Source organism: Pseudophryne corroboree, chromosome 2 (genome assembly GCF_028390025.1).
Source record: "Pseudophryne corroboree isolate aPseCor3 chromosome 2, aPseCor3.hap2, whole genome shotgun sequence".
Classification (NCBI taxonomy): domain Eukaryota; kingdom Metazoa; phylum Chordata; class Amphibia; order Anura; family Myobatrachidae; genus Pseudophryne; species Pseudophryne corroboree.
Genome location: NC_086445.1, coordinates 709,830,850 through 709,857,750, shown reverse-complemented (window position 1 = coordinate 709,857,750; position 26,901 = coordinate 709,830,850). Strand labels below are relative to the sequence as shown.

At 45.4% G+C, this 26,901-nt stretch overlaps 1 long non-coding RNA gene across 2 annotated transcripts in view; it reads right to left on the bottom strand.

The window, feature by feature from the left end:
- LOC135051124 (uncharacterized) overlaps positions 1-26,901 on the bottom strand; it is a 72,836-nt gene that overhangs the window by 14,330 nt on the left and 31,605 nt on the right. The window contains exon 2 of one of the 2 annotated variants that reach the window (XR_010242052.1): positions 18,334-18,520. The exons of the other annotated variant lie outside the window; for it this stretch is intronic. This is a non-coding gene — a long non-coding RNA (uncharacterized LOC135051124). The remainder of the gene's footprint in view (positions 1-18,333; positions 18,521-26,901) is intronic. 2 annotated transcript variants of the gene reach the window in all.

The following is a 26,901-nucleotide window of genomic DNA, read 5'->3' as shown; positions in this document are numbered from 1 at the left end:
ATCACTGCTCTGAGTGACTCCATCTTGAACTTGAACTTTTTTATGTAGAGGTTCAAGGACTTCAGATTTAGAATAGGCCTTACCGAGCCATCCGGCTTCGGTACCACAAATAGAGTGGAATAATACCCCTTTCCTTGTTGTAATAGGGGTACTTTGACTATCACCTGCTGAGCGTACAGCTTGTGAATGGCTTCCAACACCCTCTCCCTTTCGGAAGAGACGGTTGGTAAGGCAGACTTCAGGAAACGATGAGGAGGATCCGTCTCTAATTCCAACCTGTACCCCTGAGATATTATCTGCAGGATCCAGGGGTCTACCTGCGAGTGAGCCCACTGCGCGCTGTAATTTTTGAGACGGCCCCCCACTGTCCCCGAGTCCGCTTGAGAGGCCCCAGCGTCATGCTGAGGTTTTTGCAGGAGCCGGGGAGGGCTTCTGTTCCTGGGAAGGAGCTGCCTGTTGGTGTCTCTTCCCTCTTCCTCTGCCTCGTGGCAGGTACGACAAGCCCTTTGCTCTCTTATTTTTGTAGGAGCGAAAAGGCTGCGGTTGAAAGGTCGGTGCCTTTCTCTGTTGGGGAGTGACTTGAGGTAAAAAAGTGGATTTCCCGGCAGTAGCCGTGGCCACCAAGTCTGATAGACCAACTCCAAATAACTCCTCCCCTTTATACGGCAAAACCTCCATGTGACGTTTTGAATCCGCATCGCCTGTCCACTGTCGTGTCCATAAGGCTCTTCTGGCTGAAATGGACATAGCACTCACCCGAGATGCCAGTGTGCAAATATCCCTCTGTGCATCACGCATATAGATAAATGCATCCTTTATTTGTTCTAACGACAGTAAAACATTGTCCCTATCTAGGGTATCAATATTTTCAATCAGGGATTCTGACCAAACTACTCCAGCACTGCACATCCAGGCAGTTGCTATAGCTGGTCGTAGTATAACACCTGCATGTGTGTATATATTCTTTTGAATAACTTCCATCTTTCTATCTGATGGATCCTTAAGTGCGGCCGTCTCAGGAGAGGGTAACGCCACTTGTTTGGATAAGCGTGTGAGCGCCTTGTCCACCTTAGGGGGTGTTTCCCAGCGCGCCCTAACCTCTGGCGGGAAAGGGTATAATGCCAATAACTTTTTTGAAATTATCAACTTTTTATCAGGAGCAACCCACGCTTCATCACACACGTCATTTAATTCTTCTGATTCAGGAAAAACTGTTTGTAGTTTTTTCACACCATACATAATACCCTGTTTTACGGTATCTGTAGTATCAGCTAAATGTAACGTCTCCTTCATTGCCAAAATCATATAACGTGTGGCCCTACTGGAAAATACGTTTGAATTTCTACCGTCGTCACTGGAATCAGTGCCCGTGTCTGGGTCTGTGTCGACCGACTGAGGCAAAGGGCGTTTTACAGCCCCTGACGGTGTTTGAGGCGCCTGGACAGGCATTAATTGATTGTCCGGCCGCCTCATGTCCTCAACTGACTGTTTAAGGGAAGATAAACCATCACGTAATTCCACAAATAAAGGCATCCATTCTGGTGTCGACCCCCTGGGGGGTGACATCTGCATATTTGGCAATTGCTCCGCCTCCACACCAATATCGTCCTCATACATGTCGACACCACGTACCGACACACACCGCAAACTCACAGGGAATGCTCTAATGAAGACAGGACCCACTAGCCCTTTTGGGGAGACAGAGGGAGAGTCTGCCAGCACACACCACAAAGCGCTATATATACAAGGGATATCCTTATATTAAGTGCTCCCTTATAGCTGCTTTAATATATATATATATATAGCCATTAATGTGCCCCCCCTCTCTGTTTTACCCTGTTTCTGTAGTGCAGTGCAGGGGAGAGACCTGGGAGCCGTTCTGACCAGCGGAGCTGTGACAGAAAATGGCGCCGTGTGCTGAGGAGATAGGCCCCGCCCCTTTTTCGGCGGGTTCTTCTCCCGCTATTTTTCCAGTCAGGCAGGGGTTAAATATCTCCATATAGCCCCTATGGGCTATATGTGAGGTATTTTTAGCCTTGTATAAGGTTTATATTTGCCTCTCAGAGCGCCCCCCCCCAGCGCTCTGCACCCTCAGTGACTGCCCAGTGAAGTGTGCTGAGAGGAAAATGGCGCACAGCTGCAGTGCTGTGCGCTACCTTATGAAGACTGAGGAGTCTTCAGCCGCCGGTTTCCGGACCTCTTCACGCTTCAGCATCTGCAAGGGGGTCGGCGGCGCGGCTCCGGGACCGGACTCCACGGCTGGGCCTGTGTTCGATCCCTCTGGAGCTAATGGTGTCCAGTAGCCAAGCAGCAAATCCACTCTGCATGCAGGTGAGTTTACTACTTTCCCCCTAAGTCCCACGTTGCAGTGATCCTGTTGCCAGCAGGACTCACTGTAAAGAAAAAAACCTAAACTAAACTTTCTCTAAGCAGCTCTTTAGGAGAGCCACCTAGATTGCACCCTTCTCGTTCGGGCACAAAATCTAACTGGAGTCTGGAGGAGGGTCATAGGGGGAGGAGCCAGTGCACACCACCTGACCTAGTAAAGCTTTACTTTTTTGTGCCCTGTCTCCTGCGGAGCCGCTATTCCCCATGGTCCTTTCAGGAACCCCAGCATCCACTTAGGACGATAGAGAAATGTATAAGCACACTGCGCAGATGCCCAGGGCTCCACGATTCTATGGGCCATTCGAGCAGGGGTAGGCTGGGCCAAAGGACATCTGCCTCCCGGGATGATGCCTCCAGAGCTTCGTGGAGGGCAGGTAGAGAATGTTGTCTGGCTGCTCTGACTGTGAATTATGTCCTATCGGAGCAGTCAGACAGCATTCTCTTCCTGCCTCCCAGGCTGCAGCAAGACACCAAAGGCCTGTCAGCTTGCTAATTGGTGGATGGCTGTACAACATTCTCTACCTGCCTGCAGCCAGACAGCAAATGGCTGTTAACTTGCTGATTGGTCGATGGTTGGAGTAATCCAGCAATCAGAGTGCTGGCAGCCACTTACTGTATGGAAGCATGTAGAGAGACCGCAGAAGGGGGTAAGTTATACTTTATTTTACTGTATTTATTTATTCCCGTGAATGCGTGGGTAGGAGCCCATTGCATTGCTTTGCCTAGAGCCTACAATGCTGTTAAGATGGAAATGTTAGCAATGACTTAATAAAGATAAGACTAAAATCAGGGAAAACACGGAGCCAGCTACGAAAGAAAACATAAACGTTAAGAGGAAAAAAGCTAGTCATAACGAGAATAAAACAACAGCAAAATACATAATGGCTATAGTAACAGAAGTAGTAGGAGTAATGAATAGAATAGCTACTGTACAACAGTATAATAAGTAAAAGAAACTAGACACAGAGATTAGCACCACATATAAAGCAAAATAGTGGGGACACTGGAAGCTACCATCTGTTGTATTGTATCATCCATGTGTAACTGTATTGCGCTGTATATGTACTGTGTGTAATAATGCTTATTTATGTTATTGAAGATATAATAAGATTTTACTTACCGGTAAATCTATTTCTCGTAGTCCGTAGTGGATGCTGGGGACTCCGTAAGGACCATGGGGAATAGACGGGCTCCGCAGGAGACATGGGCACTTTAAGAAAGAATTTGGATTCTGGTGTGCTCTGGCTCCTCCCTCTATGTCCCTCCTCCAGACCTCAGTTAAAGAAACTGTGCCCGGAAGAGCTGACAGTACAAGGAAAGGATTTTGGGAATCCAGGGTAAGACTCATACCAGCCACACCAATCACACCGTATAACTTGTGATAACTTTACCCAGTTAACAGTATGAACAATAACAGAGCATCAGTATAACCCTGATGCAACTATAACATAACCCTTATTGCAGCAATAACTATATACAAGTATTGCAGAAGAAGCCCGCACTTGGGACGGGCGCCCAGCATCCACTACGGACTACGAGAAATAGATTTACCGGTAAGTAAAATCTTATTTTCTCTAACGTCCTAGTGGATGCTGGGGACTCCGTAAGGACCATGGGGATTATACCAAAGCTGCCAAACGGGCGGGAGAGTGCGGATGACTCTGCAGCACCGATTGAGCAAACACAAGGTCCTCCTCAGCCAGGGTATCAAACTTATAGAACTTTGCAAAAGTGTTTGAACCCGACCAAGTAGCCGCTCGGCACAGCTGTAATGCCGAGACCACTCGGGCAGCCGCCCAAGAAGAGCCCACCTTCCTAGTGGAATGGGCCTTAACTGATCTTGGCAGCGGCAATCCAGCCGCAGAATGAGCCTGCTGAATCGTGTTACAGATCCAGCGAGCAATGGTTTGCTTTGAAGCAGGCGCCCCAAGCTTGTTGGAAGCATACAGGATAAACAAAGATTCTGTTTTCCTGACCCTAGCCGTTCTGGCTACATAAACCTTCAAAGCCCTGACCACATCAAGTAACTCGGAATCCTCCAAGTCAGTAGTAGCCACAGGCACCACAATAGGTTGGTTTATATGAAAGGATGAAACCACTTTCAGCAGAAATTATGGGCGGGTCCGCAATTCTGCTCTATCCGCATGGAAAACCAGATAGGGGCTTTTATGTGACAAAGCCGCCAATTCTGACACACGCCTAGCCGAAGCCAAGGCTAGTAGCATGACCACCTTCCACGTGAGATATTTCAATTCCACCGTTTTGAGTGGTTCAAACCAGTGTGATTTCAGGAAACTCAACACCACCCCCTTAAGATCCCAAGGTGCCACTGGAGGCACAAAAGGGGGCTAAATATGCAGCACACCCTTTACAAATGTCTGAACTTCAGGTAGAGAAGCCAGTTCTTTTTGAAAGAAAATGGATAGGGCCGAAATCTGGACCTTAATGGAACCCAATTTTAGGCCCAAAGTCACTCCCGACTGTAGGAAGTGAAGGAAACGGCCCAGCTGGAATTCCTCCGTAGGGGCATTCCTGACCTCACACCAAGCAACATATTTTTGCCATATACGGTGATAATGTTGAGCCGTCACGTCCTTCCTAGGAATGACCTCATCCAGAATGCCTTTTTCTGCTAGGATCCGGCGTTCAACCGCCATGCCGTCAAACGCAGCCGCGGTAAGTCTTGGAACAGACAGGGCCCCTGTTGCAACAAGTCCTGTCTTAGAGGCAGAGGCTACGGGTCCTCTGTGAGCATTTCTTGCAGATCTGGATACCAAGTCCTTCTTGGCCAATCCGGAACAATGAGAATTGTTCTCACTCCTCTTTTTCTTATGATTCTCAGCACCTTGGGTATGAGAGGAAGAGGAGGAAATACATAGACCGACTGGAACACCCACGGTGTCACCAGTGCGTCCACAGCTATCGCCTGAGGGTCTCTTGACCTGGCGCAATACCTCTGTAGCTTTTTGTTGAGGCGGGATGCCATCATGTCCACCTGTGGCAGTTCCCACCGACTTGTAATCTGCGTGAAGACTTCTTGATGAAGTCCCCACTCTCCCGGGTGGAGGTCGTGCCTGCTGAGGAAGTCTGCTTCCCAGTTGTCCACTCCCGGGATGAACACTGCTGACAGTGCGCTTACGTGACTCTACGCCCAGCGAAGGATTCTGGTGGCTTCCACCATCGCCAACCTGCTCCTTGTGCCGCCTTGTCGGTTTACATGAGCCACAGCGGTGGCTCATGTAAACCGACTGAATCAGAACCGGTTGGTCTGACTGAATCAGAACCGGTTGGTCGCGAAGCAGGGTCTCCGCTTGACGTAGGGCGTTGTATATGGCTCTTAGTTCCAGGATGTTGATGTGAAGGCAAGTCTCCTGACTTGACCACAGACCTTGGAAATTTCTTCCCTGTGTGACTGCCCCCCACCCTCGGAGGCTTGCATCCGTGGTCACCAGGACCCAGTCCTGAATGCCGAATCTGCGGCCCTCGAGAAGGTGAGCACTCTGCAGCCACCACAGGAGAGACACCCTGGCCCTGGGGGATAGGGTGATTAACCGATGCATCTGAAGATGTCATCCGGACCATTTGTCCAGTAAGTCCCATTGAAAGGTCCTCGCATGGAACCTGCCGAAGGGAATGGCCTCGTATGATGCCACCATCTTTTCCCAGGACTCGAGTGCAGTGATGCACTGACCCCTGTTTTGGTTTTAATAGGTTTCTGACCAGTGTCATGAGTTCCTGAGCTTTCTCTATCGGAAGATACACCCTTTTCTGGTCTGTGTCCAGAATCATGCCCAGGAAAGGCAGACAAGTCGTAGGAATCAACTGCGACTTTGGAATATTTAGAATCCAGCCGTGTTGACGTAACACTTCCAGAGAACGTGCTACGCTGATCAGCAACTGCTCTCTTGACCTCGCTTTTATGAGGAGATCGTCCAAGTATGGGATAATTGTGACCCCCAGCTTCCGCAGGAGTACCATCATTTCCGCCATTACCTTGGTAAATATTCTCGGTGCCGTGGAGAGGCCAAACGGCAACGTCTGAAATTGGTAATGACAATCCTGTACCACAAATCTGAGGTACGCCTGATGAGGTGGATAAATGGGGACATGAAGGTATGCATCCTTTATGTCCAGAGACACCATAAAACCCCCCCCTTCCAGGCTTGCGATGACCGCTCTGAGCGATTCCATCTTGAACTTGAACCTTTTCAGGTATATGTTCAGGGATTTTAAATTCGATATGGGTCTGACCGAACCGTCCGGTTTCGGTACTACAAACATGGTCGAATAATAACCCCTTCCTTGTTGAAGGAGGGGAACCTTGACCACCACCTATTGAAGATACAATTTGTGAATTGCAGTTAACACTATTTCCCTCTCTAGGGGGGAAGCTGGCAGGGCCGATTTCAGGTATCGGTGAGGGGGCATCTCTTCGAATTCCAGCTTGTATCCCTGAGACACAATATCTATTGCCCAGGGATCCAACTGGGAGTGAACCCACTTGTGGCTGAAATTTTGGAGACGCGCCCCCACCGGGCCTAGCTCCGCCTGTGGAGCCCCAGCGTCATGCGGTGGATTTTGTGGAAGCCGGGGAGGACTTCTGTTCCTGGGAACTAGCTGTGTTGTGCAGCTTCTTTCCTCTGCCCCTGGCAAGAAAGGACGCACCTCAGACTTTCTTGCTTTTCTGTGATCGAAAGGACTGCATTTGGTAATACGGTGCTTTCTTAGGTTGTGAGGAAACATATGGCAAAAAATTTGACTTTCCAGCAGTAGCTGTGGAGACCAGGTCCGAGAGACCCTCCCCAAACAATTCCTCACCCTTGTAAGGTAAAACCTCCATGTGCCTTTTTGAGTCGGCATCACCTGTTCATTGCCGAGTCCACAGGACCCTTCTGGCAGAAATCGACATAGCATTTATTCTAGAACCCAGTAGACTAATGTCTCTTTGAGCATCTCTCATATATAGGACAGCGTCTTTTATATGCCCCAGGGTCATCAATATAGTATCCTTGTCTAAGGTATCAAGTTCCTCAGATGGGGTGTCCGTCCATGCTGCTACAGCACTACACACCCAGGCCGACGCGATCGCTGGCCTCAGTAAGGTACCTGAATGTGTATAAATGGACTTCAGGGTACCCGCTTGCTTTCTATCCGCAGCATTTTTTAGGGTAGCCGTATCCTGTGACGGCAGAGCTACCTTCTTGGATAAGCGTGTTAAAGCTTTGTCCACCCTAGGGGAGGATTCCCAGCGTAACCTGTCCGTTGGCGGGAAAGGATATGCCATAAGTATCCGTTTGGAAATCTGCAGTTTTTTATCTGGAGATTCCCAAGCCTTTTCACATAACTCATTTAGCTCGTGTGAAGGGGGAAAGGTCACCTCCTGCCTCTTTTCCCCATACATATGAACCCTCTTGTCAGGGACTGGGGTTTCCTCTGTGATGTGCAACACATCCTTAATTGCTATAATCATATAACGGATGGATTTAGCCAATTTTGGCTGTAACTTTGCATCATCGTAATCGACACTGGAATCAGAATCCATGTCGGTATCTGTGTCAACAATTTTGGATAGTGGGCGCTTCTGAGACCCTGACGGCCTCTGCGACATAGGATCAGGCATGGGCTGAGACCCTGACTGTCCTAAGGCTTCAGCTTTTTCCAACCTTTTATGCAAGGAATTAACATTATCATTTAAAACCTTCCACATATCCATCCAATCAGGTGTCGGCGCCATCGGCGGAGACACCACATTCATTTGCTCCCGCTCTGTTTCCACATAGCCTTCCTCGTCAAACATGTCGACACAAGCGTACCGACACACCACACACACACACACACACACACACACACAGGGAATGCTCTTTTTGAAGACAGTTCCCCCACAAGGCCCTTTGGAGAGACAGAGAGAGAAAGAGTATGCCAGCACAAACCCCAGCGCTATATAACCCAGGAATAACACAGTAACTTAATGTTAACCCAGTACCCGCTGTTTATATTGATTTCAGCGCCTAATTATGTGCCCCCCTCTCTTTTTACCCTCTTCTACCGTGTATCTGCAGGGGAGAGCCTGGGGAGCTTCCTCTCAGCAGAGCTGTGGAGAAAAAATGGCGCTGGTGAGTGCTGAGGAAGAAGCCCCGCCCCCTCAGCGGCGGGCTTCTGTCCCGCTTCAATGTACAATTTTTGGCGGAGGCTCATACATATATACAGTGCCCAACTGTATATATGCTAAACTTTTGCCAAAGAGGTCCCAATTGCTGCCCAGGGCGCCCCCCCCCCCCCCCTGCGCCCTGCACCCTTACAGTGACCGGAGTATGTGAGGTGTGTGTGGGAGCAATGGCGCACAGCTGCAGTGCTGTGCACTACCTCAGTGAAGACCGGAGTCTTCTGTCGCCGATTTCGAAGTCTTCTTGCTTCTCATGCTCACCCGGCTTCTGTCTTCCGGCTCTGCGAGGGGGACGGCGGCGCGGCTGTGGGATCGGACGACGAGGGTGAGATCCTGTGTAGATCCCTCTGGAGCTAATGGTGTCCAGTATCCTAAGAAGCAGGACCTATCTTCAGAGAGTAGGGCTGCTTCTCTCCCCTCTGTCCCACAATGCAGGGAGTCTGTTGCCAGCAGAGCTCCCTGAAAATAAAAAACCTAACAAAATACTTTCTTACAGCAAGCTCAGGAGAGCTCACTAAACAGCACCCAGCTCGTCCAGGCACAGTTTCAAACTGAGGTCTGGAGGAGGGACATAGAGGGAGGAGCCAGAGCACACCAGAATCTAAATTCTTTCTTAAAGTGCCCATGTCTCCTGCGGAGCCCATCTATTCCCCATGGTCCTTACGGAGACCCCAGCATCCACTAGGACGTTAGATAAATATTGTTAGACAAATATTGTAATATATCTATATCTTCAGAATAGAACAGTAATAATAGCTGGGAATTTGTATTATAAACCGCAATGAATGCATGTTATTTAAGTGGTAAACAGAAGTGGGTTAGAATGGGGTAAATAGCAAAGGAGTGAACTTAATTTATGAACAGTATAGTAAATCAGTGGTGTAAGTTCATCCCCGTCACCCAGAGGCAAGTTAGAGTTTGGTGCACCCACCCCACGGAAAAAAAAAAAACAGGACAGACTAAGATAGAGGGGACAGGTGCAGGACAGAGATGACAGGGCCAGGACAGAACAGAGAGGGCAGGAGAGATGGGTGACAGGCCAGGACAGAGGGGACAGGGAGAATACAGGGATGACATGGGCAAAACCAGGACAGAGGTACCAGGACAGAACTGAAGGGATAGGAGAGAGGGTTGACAGGGATAGGACAGAGTTGACAGGGACAGGAGTGGCAGGGACTGGACAGAGGGGACAGAACGGAAGGGTCAGCAGAGCGAGATGACAGGGCCAGCAGCACAGAGGTGACAGGAACAGGACAGGGGTGACAGTGACAGGAGAGAGGGGAGACAGAGCCAGCACAGAGGTGACAGGGACAGGACAGGGGTGACAGTGACAGGAGAGAGGGGAGACAGAGCCAGCACAGAGGTGACAGGGATGGGACAGGTCAGGGGTGACAGAGAGAGGAAAGAGGGGAGACAGGGCCAGCACAGAGGTGACAGGGTCAGGACAGGGACAGGGCAGGGGTAGCAGGGACTGGACAGAGGGGACAGACAGAAGGGTCATCTGAGAGAGATGACAGGGACAGTGATAGGAGAGAGGGGAGGCAGGGCCAGCACAGTGGTGACAGGGATGGGACAGGACGGGTGTGACGGACCAGCACACAGGTGACAGGACAAGGGTGACAGGAGAGAGGGGAGACAGGGTCAGCACAGAGGTGACTTGGATGGGACATGTCAGGGATGACAGGGACAGGAGAGAGGGGAAACAGGTTGAGGACAGGGGTGACAGTGACGGGAGAGATGAAAAGGCAGGGCCAGCACAGAGGTGGCAAGGATACGTCAGGACTGGGTGACAGGGACAGGACAGGCGTGATAGGCCAGCACAAAGGTGACTGGGACAGGACAGGGGTAACAGGAGAGAGGGGAGACAGGACCAGCACAGAGGTGGCAGTGATGGGACAGGACAGGGGTGACAGGGGGGAGGAGAGAGGGGAGACAGGGTCAGCACATAGGTGACTTGGATGAGACAGGTCAGGGATGATAGGGACAGGAGAGAGGGGAAACAGGTTCAGGACAGGGGTGACAGTGACAGGAGAAATGAAAAGGCAGGGCCAGCACAGAGGTGGCAGTGATGGGACAGGACAGGGGTGACAGGGAGAGGAGAGAGGGGAGACAGGGCCAGCACAGAGGTGGCAGGGATACGACAGGACAGGGTGACAGGGACAGGACAGGCGTGATAGGCCAGCACAAAGGTGACTGGGACAGGACAGGGGTAACAGGAGAGAGGGGAGACAGGACCAGCACAGAGGTGGCAGTGATGGGACAGGACAGGGGTGACAGGGGGGAGGAGAGAGGGGAGACAGGGTCAGCACATAGGTGACTTGGATGAGACAGGTCAGGGATGATAGGGACAGGAGAGAGGGGAAACAGGTTCAGGACAGGGGTGACAGTGACAGGAGAAATGAAAAGGCAGGGCCAGCACAGAGGTGGCAGTGATGGGACAGGACAGGGGTGACAGGGAGAGGAGAGAGGGAAGACAGGGCCAGCACAGAGGTGGCAGGGATACGACAGGACAGGGTGACAGGGACAGGACAGGCGTGATAGGCCAGCACAAAGGTGACTGGGACAGGACAGGGGTAACAGGAGAGAGGGGAGACAGGGCCAGCACAGAAGTGACAGGGATGGGAACAGGACAGGGATGACAAGGACAGGAGAGAGGGGAGACAGAGCCAGGCTTAGTAAAAAGACCTTGTGAGCGGTGACAGCAGCAGGTGTTCTGTGCAGTTTCTTGACACTCTATTACAGTAACCTACTGTACAGGACGCAGCCGCTTCCCAGCCACGCATCCCATCCCATACCACTGCCTCTCTGCTCACCACGCTGCTATTCTTTTCTTTCCGGGATCCATTGGTCACAGCAGCAGTAGAGGCCGGGAGCCGGGAGGGGGTAAAGCATGCAGGCGGGCAGCTACAGCGCTGCCTGGCTCGATAAGTAGCCGCTATTCCCCACCACTGTCAGTGCTGCAGTTAGCGGTGGTGGCTGCGGGAGGGGGCGGAGCATACAGACGGGCAGCTACAGCGCTGCCCGGCTCACTGTGTGTGGCAGTGTGAGAAGTAGCCGCTGTTCCCTACCACTGGCAGTAGTGCAGCAGGTTGTGGTGGTGGCGGCGGGGATGCCATGCTAGGTCATGATAGTGCAGCGCAGCCCGTAATTAGTCCCTGGGCTGTACACACTGCTTCCGCTGCCCTCCACTCAGCAGATCCTGTATCTATTATAGTACTAGGAAGGGCATGGAACAACCGGGGAACAATGGAGGAAGTGACCCCTTCAGTGCTGCAGCCGGTGGCAAAAGTCTCCATTGTCTCTGGCAGTTCCGCCCCTGTAGTAAATAGCATGTGTAAAATAATGTTATTATGCTCCTTTTTAACCTTACAAAAATTATTGATTACTTGACTTCCAGGAGCATTTTTTAAAGTGCTACTTTAGTCCCATAATTTCCTTTGCTGTTGATCAAATACATTTTTTTATGTAAATACGAATATTGTTTCCTCTCGCCTTCACCAGTGAGAGATACAGTATACTTACATAAACATGGGTGTCTATGGTTAAAGCTTCACTTTGAGCTTTTTGGCTTCTTAATTTGGTCCTAAGATTCCTTATTTTTTTCTGCAGCATTAGCTATATTATGTTGCATACATTTTCTACAGTATATGTTTGGTTGTGAATGCACACCTTGGTGTATCACTTTTCTGCTGAACTTATACTGTATACTGAGTTATGCTATATGATGTATAGTTTTTTGTTAGCATAGAGAAGTTCAGTATGCAATAATGTTCTCTCTCAAATCGTCATCATGTTTGCATAGCCAGGCCCACTACTTTAGCTCAGTATTCTCCACGTACCATGATCATTTCCCATGAGCAATACAGCAAAATGATTAAATTGTCACTTTTATAATTTGTTTCCCATGTGGGAAATGATGTGATATGATATGAATGTGAAAACTTCTTAAGCTCCATCAATTAGCAGATTTGCTCATTAAATTCTAAGTACATTAAGATGATTGAATCAGCTTTTTTATGATCCTATTGTCAGTTGCTGCTTTGAGACTGCTGTCTTATGATATCAGCGATATATTGCATAGTAAATATACATAACATGATGGTTCTGTATTATTATTTTAAAACACAGTCATTGGGGGTGATTCAGACCTGATCGCTAGGCTGCTAAAATTGTAGTCCTGCGATCAGATAGTCGCTGCCCATGGGGGAGTGTATATTCACCGTGCGAGTATGTGTACACCGAGCAGCTAAAAAATCTCTCAGTCAGCGGACAGCTGCAAATCCATTCGCACCTCACTCACCAGTGAATGGTTCTTACCAGTGTGTGAAGTCTGTGCGCAGCCCAGGACTTACTACTACAGTGTGATCAGAATGGGCTGACCGGGGCCGGAGCTGACATCACACACCCTCCCTGAAAACGCTTGGGAATACCTGAATTGGTTAGTTGCCAACCACAAACGGCTTCCTCCTGACAATCAGCATGCAAATGGCTGTGCGATTAGAATTTTCGCACCGGCCTGTCGCTGACCGGCGATGCCTGTTGTTGTTAGCCGACGCGTGTGCACATTGTGGTGCATACACATAGCTGATAGCCTGCTGTACGAAAATGCACAGCAGTGATCAGGTCTGAATCGGGCCCATTGTATTCTCTTTTACTAAAGAAATAAGGAGCACTGTAATTTCATTATATCCTTTTGTGTGGGATGATAGATAGACAGTGTCTAGTTAGACAGTCAATAGATAGACACCATATGTTAGATAGACATTAGGTCGACAGGGTCAGAAGGTCAACAGGGTCAAAAGGTCGACATGAAAAAAGGTAGACAGTACAAAAGGTCGACAGGGTCAAAAGGTCGATATGAAAATGGTTGACACAAAAAAGTAGACACCAATTTTATTTTTATTTTTTTCATTTTTGTGGTTTGTTTGGATAGTTTTGTCATCTGGGACCCCCAGTTGTAGAAAGGAATCCCCTCGCGGGGCTCGCTGTGCTCACCACAAGGTTTATAACCATTTCTATGCAAAAATGGATAGAGAAGATATGAAATAGTCCAAATACATGTAAAATAAAAAAAAACCTGTGTCTACCTTTTTTATGTTGACCATTTTAATGTCGACGTTTTGACCCTGTTGACCTTTTCATCCTGTCAATCTAATGTCTGTCTAACATATGGTGCCTATCCATTGACTGTCTAACCAGACACTGTCTATCTATCATCCGTATACCCTTTTGTGTAGTACACTGAAAGCAAGTATCCAATCAAATGTATTTTGTGTAGTAAGATTATTGTAACGAGATTATGGGACTCAGGGCCTGATTGAGAGTTGGATGCAATATTTTTTTCTATGCATTTATCTGATTCTCACCATACATGCATTGCGATTTTGTATGTCGGCAGTAAAGGAGACATACTGTAACAGGGAGTGCGGCTGAAAAGACACACCGAGATGTTGCATCTTATGGGGAGTCACAGGCATGTCAAGAGTGTGTAACTGAAAACAGTTGCATACAGAGGTGCTGAACCACCCACATAGAAGGCCATACTCAGATGGAGAAACTGGACTTACCTTAGGGGAGATGTAAATTTCAGTTGTGCGATCAATGCATCAAAAATCATTAAGCAGTATCTCAGCTGCTGACAGAGGGTGTCCCAGTCCTTGCACATCAGGATGCACAGATGTACACCAGGAAAGGGCTTTGTAGCAGCAATAGCATAAAGTCGCAGATGCAAGACCGGCAACAGACACAGACACAGAAGCTGCAGCTTCCAACTCTGAGTAAATCTATTTTCAGCAGTTCTCCTTGCCATAAAAGGTAATGTCTGACTCAGAGCTGGTGGAGATTGGGTTTATTGCTTTATATTTAGACTTAAGAGACATAACCATTATCGTACACAGTGCACTGTATAAAAAATAATCAGGGCAGTAGAGAGCCTGGCTTAGGTACTTTTCTGGGGGTGTGGCCTAATCATGGGAGGTGTGGCCATACATAGTACTTTAAGTGCCTCCCTGCACTGCAGCCCAGCATACAGCAGCATGTGCTGGGCTGAAGAGAAGAGCTGCAAGTGCTGCTGCCAGGTAAAGGGGGGAGGACGGGACTTGGGCCTCCCCTACTAGGCATGAACCCGGGTAAATAGTACCACTCCCCCCCCCCCCCCACCCCCCCTCATGGCACCACTGGAAATAACAGTGCAAATGACTTAAAAAACTATCAGTGTATCCTCCTTCTCACAATCTTTATCCATTCCCAGTGATTAACAGCTCTGGGCTGGTTCCACTTTATGATTAGAACACAAGCATGAGGTTCTCCTGCCACAGTACAATTGAACCCCAGGTCTGGTGCTTCTGTGAGAGTGCTGTATGGAACCTGCATGTCCTGCCACCTCACAGAGATCAATTATGCTACATTGAAAAACATGAATTCCTGGGCTGGAGGGGGTGGGCAACTAACAAGACTAGAATGTTGAAATGTCCACTCACATGACTACAGTACAATATAAACAAACTTTAACTGACTTAAAAAAAACTAGATAAAATCATCTGCTTTACGAGATAGAAAAAATATTGTTTATTGATTTGCGGTATTGCAAATGGCTACACCCCACTGTCCAAAAGCAGACACAATTAAATGATCCTCATAAAATAAACCATTTGCACATTATGGGCCACCCGCATGGAATTAGTACAATGGGAGTATCCAGGATTGGCTAGTTGTCATTTGCTGGCCACAATGCAGATGTTTCCTTACAGTACCGTACATCATTTCCTTTTTTTAATGGACCGAGTTTACAGAAGGCATGGGTAGGTTTGAGTGAGCTACTGTAAAAGGGAAAACCAGGGCTACTCAACAGTAACAATATGGTGCAAAATGCTTTTTATCAGTATTTATATGCTCACAAAGTTTAACAGTTCATTCTGAGCCAGATAACACTTTATGTACCAAGGCTCTAATAGGAATAGAGAGGTTGCCAAATGTGTAAACAATTACAGGTACTCATTTGTAACTCTCTTCTGTGTGCTTTACATAACCCTTACAGCAATCTGATCTATTTCTCCATCTCCACTGTAATCGTAGACTATGGAATAATATCCAAACTATAAACACAAAACAATCATTTAGGTGTTTTGTCCAAAAAGAAATAAACATATATTTATTGTTTATGTTTGGAAATAATGTTAGCGTTTCTCTCAATGCCTTTCACAAAGGCAGGAGTCCTTGAAAAGACAAAGAGGAATTATTTTTCCAAGTTAGAAACACTTTCTATTGCTATTTATTTTGTGTGACACCAGAAAGGACTGAACAGAAAGTGACAAATGACCTGTATATGTATTATATAGGTTAAATGTACAGTATTATAGGCAAAATTAGAGTTGATAGGAATCAAAGTGTTCTATTGATTGGTTGCTAATCACATACAGTACTCTCTACAGCAGCCATGTCAACCTCAAAATCCCAATTAGGCTGAATTATCAATGTCTAAGTCTCAAAATGATTGGGACCAGAATCATTTTGGTTAATGGATTATTCTGTATTTCAGAATATTTAAATTTTTATGCCCCCAGTACAGTGCCAGTTACACATAATGTTTCCCAGTATAGTGCCAGTTATACATAAAGTACCTCAGTATAGTGCCAGTTACACATAATGTCTCCCAGTATAGTACCAGTTACACATAATGTCCCTCAGTATAGTGAAAGTTACACATAATGTCTCCCAGTATAGTGCCAGTTATACATAATGTCCCCCAGTATAGTGCCAGTTACACATGTCTCCCAGTATAGTGCCAGTTATACATAATGTACCCCAGTATAGTGCCAGTTACACATAATGTCCCCAGTATAGTGCCAGTTACACATAATGTCTCCCAGTATAGTGCCACTTATACATAATGTCCCCCAGTATAGTGCCAGTTACACATGTCTCCCAGTATAGTGCCAGTTACACATGTCTCCCAGTATAGTGCCAGTTATATATAATGTCCCCCAGTATAGTGCCAGTTACACATAATGCCCCAATTATAGTGACAAATACAAGTAATGGCCCCAGTATAGTGCCAGTTACATATAATGCCCCCAGTATAGTGCCATTACACATAATGTCTATAGTGCCAGTTACACATAGTGTCCTCCAGTATACTGGCAGATACAAGTAATGTCCCCAGTACAGTGCCAGTTACACATAATGCCCCCAGTATAGTGCCAGTTACACATAATGTCCCCCAGTATAATGCCAGTTACACATAATGTCCCCCAGTATAGTGCCAGTTGCACATAATACCCCCAGTATAGTGACAGATACAAGTAATGCCCCCAGTATAGTCCCAGTTACACATAATGTCTCCAGTATAGTGCCAGTTACACATAATGTCCCCCAGTATAGTGGCAGATACAAGTAATGCCCCCAGTATAGTGCCGTTACACATAATGTCCCCAGTATAGTGGCAGTTGCACATAATGTCCTCCAGTATAGTGCCAGTTACACATAATGTCACCCACTATAGTGCCAATTACACATAATGTCCCCCAGTACAGTACCAGCTACACATAATGTCTTCCACTATACTGACAGTTACACATACTGTCCCCCAACATTTCTAGCCCCAGGCTCTTGTGGCTGGAAATGTTGAAGGGCCTGCCCTTACAGCATATTAACATTTCCAGAAATACCACATGCATTGTGCAGTTATATCTGCCAGCTAAGTACAAAACTGGGATAGCAGGATTCATTATCCAAACCTCTGACTTGTCAGGTGCTGAGCTTAGTTTACATGTGTAGCATTGCTGAGGTAATGAATAAGCAAATAAAAAACTTGTGGCACCCTATAACATATTGTAGCCTAGTGCCATCCCGAGTGCTATGCTTGGCACTATACACTAGCTGTCTTCTTTAATAACATTTTATAGCCTTGATGGCGTTGTCTAAGAATAGATAATAGCATCAGCGCCCTGCACAATTTATCTGCCTTACAGATAAATCCAGTAGAAAGAAAAAAAATTGGTCAGTCAACAAAGTATTGGAAAAATGTAACTGACTACCTGCAAAGCAAGAGATGGGTCACTTTCTATTTTTGTATATTCTTGCTTTTTCTTGGTTTTCAAGTGAACCTGAACACCTCTGCAGCCAGTTAAAATAACATTTCCTCAGCTATGGTTCAACCCAATTGGATGATTTTTTAAATGTTTTAAATAATTGCGTAACACTTTTGGTGTGATGGAAAAGTGGAACCTATCTTGCACATTTCAATCGATCAATCCATTAATCATTTAATGTAACTACAAGTACATCAAATGCAAATGAAGTGAAGTGACAAAACAGGCAAGTCAGAAATCCAATTACATGTAACACTTATCAGGGGATAACACAGGATTTTTAGGGGGGGAGGGGGTTTCAGAAACATGAGGACAGAAAGATACATTGGGGAGGGAGAGAGAGAAAGGGGCATGGAGAGAGTGGGGCATGGGGAGAAAAGGAGGAAGAGAGAGGCATGGGGAAAAGAGAGAGGAGTATGGGGAGAGAGAGAGACAGAGAGAGAGAGAGAGAGAGAGAGAGAGAGAGAGGCATGGGGGAGAGACATAGAGGGGCAAGGAGAAAAGATAGAGAGCGTAGAGAGAAGGGCCTAGGGGGAGACAGAGAGAGAGGGGCATGGGGTAGAGAGGGGCATAGGGTGAGGAAGTGAGAGAGTGGTATGGGGAAAGAGACAGGCGTGGGGAGAGAGAGAGAGAGAGCAGCAGAATGATACTAGGCAGAAGAGCTTGCACTCAGTTGCCCAGGAGAGCAGTTACCTGGAGGTCTCTGGGAGGAGGCCGCATTCTCTTTCCGGACAGATGCCCCAGGATGTACAGTGGCTTTGGCAGGCTCCTTGAATCCCATCAGGGCTTTAGACGGTTGAGAGGGGGTGCGCTGGAGGGACATCAGAGTGGAAGACAGTGCTCAGCCACCCCACTCCTCCCCCACCTTCACGGCACCAACCTGCATGCAAGCACACATTGGCTATCAGTGCTCCATCATCGGAAGAACTGCCTGTCTGAGAGGAGATGCGCGCTGCAGCTAATATTACAATCAGGCAGACACAGGCTGTCTGAGCTCCTCCGTCAGATAAAAAAGAGCAAAAATCAAATATCGATCAGCTGCGCCGATATATCGGTGAGCGGGGGGGGGTGGGGGTTCCAGAACCCACCCACTCCTGCATGTATGATTATTAACACTAGAACCACAGAGAATATGAAATTCCTTGGGCAAACTGAAGGGGTCATTTCTAACTCCCCTCTCTCAATAAGAATTGCATTCAAAACTTCCAAATACAGCTTAAATACATTTTTATTTTAGTTTACATTATTTTCTGAAATTTATATATTATAATCAAAGCTTTGACTTGATAGTGTGAGATATTTAGATTGCCAGTTTGAATATAAATATATTTAAATATATTTAAATATCTGAACCTCCCAAATACATTTTGTATATGTGATGTGTGCACACATTTTCAGTATATGTATTTTTGACTGTTCTCATAGAAATCAGTGTTTTTGTTGCTTTACACAATTTGACTGTTCTTCTGCTTTTCAGTTGGCCTTGTCCTACAACCTCTTCTTCTTGCCAAGGTCCTTTATCTTGCTTTCTCCCTCATTACAGTAATTAATTTATTTAATTCTTTAGCTGAACAATGAACTTCTTCCTTGATTGTTACTTGATTGTAGATGACCCACGCATTGATTACTGCCATATCCAAGAGTGATGCGGTTACAGTACGTTGCCGGCACCCGGGATCCTGGCGGTCAGGATACAGACAACAGGACCCTGAACACTCACAATGCCGCCAGCTTGCATCACAACTAACAGGGGCTATTCCTACATGTGGGTGTCCACGACACCCATAGAGTTGGAATAGAACCTGTGGTGAGGGCAGTGAGCCACCGAGTCTGCAGTGTGTCAAGCGCAGCAAGCCCACAAGGGGCTTTGTTTCGCTGATCCCCCCTGCCAGCGTTCTGGCAGCTGGGATCCCGGCGTCAATATGCTGGCCGCCGAGATCGCAGCCGCCGGCAATGTATACTCAGCGCATTCAAGACACTGTAGAAGACATGCATTTACAAGTCATTTGGTCAGTGACATCCACCCCATACTTTGTGGCATTATAGTAGAATACAGTTTCTGGTTTCTTCTCTCCTTCTTTTTTCATTGCTATTTCAGCATGCAGTGTACTTAGAAGATTTCACAAAGAATCTTATTTATTTTTCACCACCACTGACATTCTCTTCTCTTGGAGCTTCTTGGCAAGATGAAGAGATGTGTGTTGTCTGTTGTCACATCTATTACCTAATTTAGAAATGGCTCCATGAGGTGAAGAACAACACAATCTCCTAAGTGGTTGCTTGTCTGGATGGGCATCCTTCTTACTAAGGTACAGGAGGCATTGCCTTTGTTACAATGTCTGCAGTGTCCTATAATTTGAGTCCATATTTTCAGGGTTGTTTGGCATAAATTGGATAAACCTGCATCTTGTTTTGCTTGAAAGCAATTGCTTATCAATAGTTATACTTTCATCTGGACAGTAACAATTAAGTTTCCACAAAATTCTTCCAAATTTCAGAGTTAAGAATGAACTTTGCAGGTGTTTAGCTTGGGTGACATTATCTCTCTGATCAATTATTGCCTCAATTATAGCCCCAAGAAAGCAACCAAACATCATCCACAGAGACACCTTTTGTACAAAGACCCCCGGCATACATGATGGCAATCACTGTCTCCAACTCCTTGAGTAACATGGTCCAATCATTGTTCTTTAATTCTCTAAATATCTCTAAGCATTTGATTATGTGTGCTCCTTCAAGACATGACGCATTGATTGGTCAAAAAGCAGATGATGTCTACTTGGTGGCATGCATACATAGTAGAGATGAGCGGGTTCGGTTCCTCGGAATCCAAACCCGCCCGAACTTCATGTTTTTTTACACGGGTCCGAGCGACTCGGATCTTCCCGCCTTGCTCGGTTAACCCGAGCGCGCCCGAACGTCATCATGACGCTGTCGGATTCTCGCGAGGCTCGGATTCTATCGCGAGACTCGGATTCTATATAAGGAGCCGCGCGTCGCCGCCATTTTACACGTGCATTGAGATTGATAGTGAGAGGACGTGGCTGGCGTCCTCTCCGTTTAGAGAAGAAATAGATAGGAGAGTGAGACAGTGACACTTCATTTACTGGAGCTTAGGAGGAGTACTCAGACAGAGAGTGCAGAATTTTGCTGATAGTTGTATTAGTTAGTTATACTAGTGACAGAGTGAGACAGTGACACTTCATTTACTGGAGCTTAGGAGGAGTACTCAGACAGAGAGTGCAGAATTTTGCTGATAGTATTAGTTAGTTATACTAGTGACTGACCAGTGACCACCAGTGCAGTTTTATATTATTTAATATAATCCGTTCTCTGCCTGAAAAAACGATACACAGTGACTCAGTCACATACCATATCTGTGCTCAGCCCAGTGTGCTGCTGCATCATCTATGTATAATATCTGACTGTGCTCACACAGCTTAATTGTGGGGGAGACTGGGGAGCAGTTAGGTTATAGCAGGAGCCAGGAGTACATATTAAAATTAAACAGTGCACACTTTTTTTCTGCAGGAGTGCCACTGCCAGTGTGACTGACCAGTGACCTGACCACCAGTATATAGTATTCTATATTGTATTGTGAATGTCTTCCTGTAAAAGTTAAACACACGTCGTGTGACTTGTGTGGTGTTTTTTTATTCTATAAAATAAAAAACTCATTCTGCTGACAGACAGTGTCCAGCGGGTCCGTCATTATATAATATATACCTGTCCGGCTGCAGTAGTGATATATATATATTTTTTATATCATTATTTATCATCCAGTCGCAGCAGACACAGTACGGTAGTTCACGGCTGTAGCTACCTCTGTGTCGGCACTCGGCAGTCCATCCATAATTGTATACCACCTACCCGTGGTTTTTTCTTTTCTTTCTTCTTTATACATACTACATCTCATTATCATCCAGTCTATATTAGCAGCAGACACAGTACAGTACGGTAGTCCACGGCTGTAGCTACCTCTGTGTCGGCACTCGGCAGTCCGTCCATAATTGTATACCACCTACCCGTGGTTTTTTTTTTCTTTCTTCTTTATACATACTACATCTCATTATCAACCAGTCTATATTAGCAGCAGACACAGTACGGTAGTCCACGGCTGTAGCTACCTCTGTGTCGGCACTCGGCAGTCCGTCCATAATTGTATACCACCTACCCGTGGTTTTTTTTTCTTTCTTCTTTATACATACTACATCTCATTATCATCCAGTCTATATTAGCAGCAGACACAGTACAGTACAATAGTCCACGGCTGTAGCTACCTCTGTGTCGGCACTCGGCAGTCCATCCATAATTGTATACTAGTATCCATCACACACATCAACATCAACACATCACATCAACACACATCAACACAGTCAGCTACCTCATTGCGCCTCTTTTTTTCTTTGCGTCATGTGCTGTTTGGGGAGGGTTTTTTGGAAGGGCCATCCTGCGTGACACTGCAGTGCCACTCCTAGATGGGCCCGGTGTTTGTGTCGGCCACTAGGGTCGCTTATCTTACTCACACAGTCAGCTACCTCATTGCGCCTCTTTTTTTCTTTGCGTCATGTGCTGTTTGGGGAGGGTTTTTTGGAAGGGACATCCTGCGTGACACTGCAGTGCCACTCCTAGATGGGCCCGGTGTTTGTGTTGGCCACTAGGGTCGCTTATCTTACTCACACAGCGACCTCGGTGCAAATTTTAGGACTAAAAATAATATTGTGAGGTGTGAGGTATTCAGAATAGACTGAAAATGAGTGTAAATTATGGTTTTTGAGGTTAATAATACTTTGGGATCAAAATGACCCCCAAATTCTATGATTTAAGCTGTTTTTTAGGGTTTTTTGAAAAAAACACCCGAATCCAAAACACACCCGAATCCGACAAAAAAAATTCGGTGAGGTTTTGCCAAAACGCGGTCGAACCCAAAACACGGCCGCGGAACCGAACCCAAAACCAAAACACAAAACCCGAAAAATTTCCGGCGCTCATCTCTAATACATAGTGGGATCTTTTTGCTCCTTAAGGACATTCCCAACACTCTTTCCAGATGATGATGAGTGGGCAATATCCCACTTGGTGCCATCTCTTGCTACCATCTTCATTCTCCAGGCATTTGACTGAGCATGCTGAGATGGTTGATGCGAGAACTGACGTTGATCAGCACTAGCATACTCCCCCACTGACAACTCCTCAGTTTTATTACAATCTTCATCCTCACATGTCTCTGGGACAAAATCCCTATCTGACTTGGATACATCACTTTCTGGTTCAACATCCAAATTCTCTAGAATATGCAAGATCTCATCAATGGAAAGACCAAGCTGACACTACACAGTTGAAGACTTCAGACTTAGGCAAATAACACTGCCTAAATAATGAATGGAATACAATAACAGCAAACTTCAAATCTTTGAATAAAATATACAATAAAATTCTAGAAAATAATGTACATTTAAATAAAGAACTGTCAAAATGACCCCTTCCTACTGCTCTAGTTATATCACATGAAATGCCCATGAATATTTTGTAGATTGCAATACATCATCATAAAATAATAAAAAGGATTAACAGTAAGGAAAAAAACACAATATTTGGAGGAAAAAATGTAAAAATCTGGATGAAATATTAAAGAAATAATAGAGGTAGGACTCACTTTGACCTGTTCCCCCATTTTAGTGTTAAAATAAATTCACTTTAAGTGTAATCTAAAGATCTTAACTTGTCTCTATGATGGGATGATGAGAAAAAAATTACAAAATGATTCCTACAACTGTGACTATTGTCTATCAGTATTCTGCTTCCCTTTACCACACTCCTTTATATATATATATATATATATATATATATATATACATACAGTATCTTACATTTTGTCTTGAAGCAATTTCCGTACAAAATCAGGATAGAATACTTTCAATAACACTATCAGGTCCCGGCAGCTACGGGCTGCGTTCTTACTTGCATGCTGGTCTTCTCTGTGGAGGTTGGCTCCATGCGCACTGCTACTCCCACTCAACATCCTGCTGTTTCTCTGGCCTCCCCACCAGCATCCCACTTGTCCAGGTCCTGCTGACTCTATCTTCAGCTAATCCAGCATCTGTAGCTAATTCAGCCATATTCCTAGGCTCCTCAGTACTGGTGGTAAGCATTCCAGAATCCTGTACCTGTGTTCTTGAGAAATCTGTGTGAAGACTTCAGTGTGCAGCACATATTTCAAAAATCCTGTGAATCCCCAAACTCCAACTTGCTTATACTACCTACAGTGTTTTCTCACCTACTCCAGCTAGTAGTCTATATCAGGTCTCTGCCACCGTCTGTGTTGCACCCTGATTCGAATTGTCCGAGAAGCTCTGTCTATTCCAGCCTGGTCCTGCATCTAAGCCAGTTCCAGCCGAGTCCTGTATCCAAGCTGGTTCCAGTCCGGTCCAAGAAGTTTTGCTGTTTCTAGACTGGTCCTTTATCCAAGCCGGTTCCAGTCTGGTCTGAGAACCTTTTTTAGTTCCAGTCAGGTCCTGTTTCCAAGCTGGTTCCAGTCCAGTTAAGTAGTATAGCCAGTACCAGCCCAAACCAAGAACCTTTGCTAATCTCAGTCCAGGCCCATATTTCTACTGGTTCCAGTTGTTCATATGCCCAAGACTGTAACCTGCCTAGAACCCAAAGTTCAGTCATTCTATTTCATCCATTATCTCAACTACCACCACATCTAATCTAGTCTCAGCCTACTGTATGAGAAACAGTTATATTCGCCTTCCCTTATTCCTACGTTCCAGCAGTTCTGCCAAAGACTATACCAAGTCTACTCTGTGAACATCCAAAATAAGTTTTCTGACAAGGCTGCTGAGCCTTTCCCACTACAGAAGAGATGTGTGAAGTCCAAGATCTACTAAAAAATTAATGCCTAACAATTGATACTTTATATACCTTTTTTTTAAATACTTTTTATTGAATTTTCAAGTAAATAGAATACAAAGAGTGAATACAATACACATATTCAAGTATCAAGTGAAAGAGATACAATATAAGAGAAAAGAGCAAAACAAAGAAAATTACAACAATCGACGAGACACACACATGAAGGATAAAGAGGGTTAGGGAAGCTACAAAGAAGAGGGGGGGGGGAGATGCATGTATCTAGGGAACCTGTATACTATATTAATAGGTTAGTTACAAGAAGCATAAAACAGCAGTCCTCAAAAATAAGGAGAATAGGGTACCAAAATGTCACTTACAATCCTAACATAAACATGTAAATTGTCATCCTCAAGTTTTGTTACCAAAGCTGTATTGGAGTGTCCAATGAGGAACGAGCACGGTATAGAGATAACAGGACCACAGAATAGTATCCAATGTATGGAGCGAGGTACTCTACATTAGTCTTATATAGTAAGGTAGGACAAAGCTCTGGACCAGTCCTGAAAGCCAATGAAACATGTAATTGTGAGGCGAGAGTCCAGGGAGCGTACATATAAGTCCCATTTATTGTGGAAGGATTTCATGGACATGGCTTCATTTAATAACATGGAACGTATGTCGAAATATAGGAATTGAAGAAGTCTTGATTTCAGTTCTTGGAGTTTAGGGGCAGATTTCTTGATCCAGTAAATTAAGATGAGGTCCCAAATTCCAGTTGTCGAAGCAAAATAGAAGACAGGCTTCAGGTAAAGGTATCAAAGACACACTGAGTATGGTATTTAGAAAACAAACTATCTTTGACCAAAATCTGTGAACCTTAGAGCATTCCCAAATACAGTGAAAATACTTAGCATTACATATAGAACATTTTCTACATTTCCCAGAATCAGTTGAAATCATGTATTTACGCTAGGAGGGAGAAATGTAGGCCCTATGTATGAACCAAAGATGGGATTCTTGAAGGTAGGCAATTGCAAATGTCTAGAGTATTTACAATATCTCTCAAGAATGACCTCAGAAGAGCATGGTAAATTGGGGATATCAGTAATACAGTTTGTAAAGAGTCACAGTGAGTACAGGGGGAGATTCACCTTCGATTCTATCAAGGAAGGGTTTATATGTTTTAGTTTATACACCTTGGTGGCTCTAAATTGCAACAGTTTGAGAATGATATGTGGGTCTTTAATCAAGGGGGAGGGGATTAGAAGTGATTGCATATAATGTCTCACCTAAAGATAGAGTTAAAAATGTTTATTTGGGAGTCAATATTTTTGCTGAAGGTCAAAAAAAGAGAGAACACAACCACCATGATCAAAAACTTTGTTTACAAGAGCTATTCCTTTATGTCTCCAGATCTGAAAAGAAGGGTTATAGAGGGAGGGAGAGAAGTCAGGATTGCACCAAGGGTAGGGTAAGGGAAGAATCGAAAATCTCTCTTTAATTTTTTGTTTAAGCTTACCCAATTAATATAGGTATCATGAAAAATAATATTAGAGTATATTTCTTTCGGGAATAGCTGAAGATTTAAGGTGCAACAGTGCTGATGGGGAGTAGGGAGCTAAAACCGATTGATCTAGCGCGACATCAGTGTAGGTGGATTTTTCCAACAGCCATTCCCCCGCATATCTAAAAAACACAGTTATGGAATAGGATTTAAAATCTGGAATGCTGAGACCCTACCTGTGACTTGGGTAGCATCAGTTTAGGGATCGCAATCCTAGAGCGTTGTCCTTTCCATAAGAAAGTTGAAATAGAGGAATTAATAGTTAACAGGTCTTCATTGGTTAGAGCAATGGGTAGCATCTGGATAGCATTAAAATATTTTTGGAAAGATCACCGTATTTACAGCTGTTTCCCTACCTAATAGAGAAAGATGTAATTAAAGTTGATACCTTCTGTATGTTAGGGGAAAAGTTGGCCTTATATAGATTTTCTACTTTATTGGTAATGTAAACCCCTAAATACTTTATTTGAGAGGTGTTAATTTTTAAGTTTGAAAAGACTGGGGAAAAAGCAAGATCCATAGAATATTTGCCTATTGGTAGTATTTCAGATTTTCTATGTTGATTTTTTATCCAAACTGCTTACCAAATTTTTCAATTAATGACATGATAGTGGGGATTAAAGTTAAAGGATCAGTAATAAAACGTAACATATCGTCTGCAAATAGGGAGACATTTAGTTCAAGTGCCGAGATTTTTATTCCCTAAAAAGCAGATGAATTATGAAGCAAAATAGCAAGTGGTTCTATGGCAATGGCAAATAAAAGGGGCGACAAGGGGCTTCCTTGCCGAGTACCTCTATATAAAGGAAAATATTCAGAAACTTGTCCATTACATATAATCC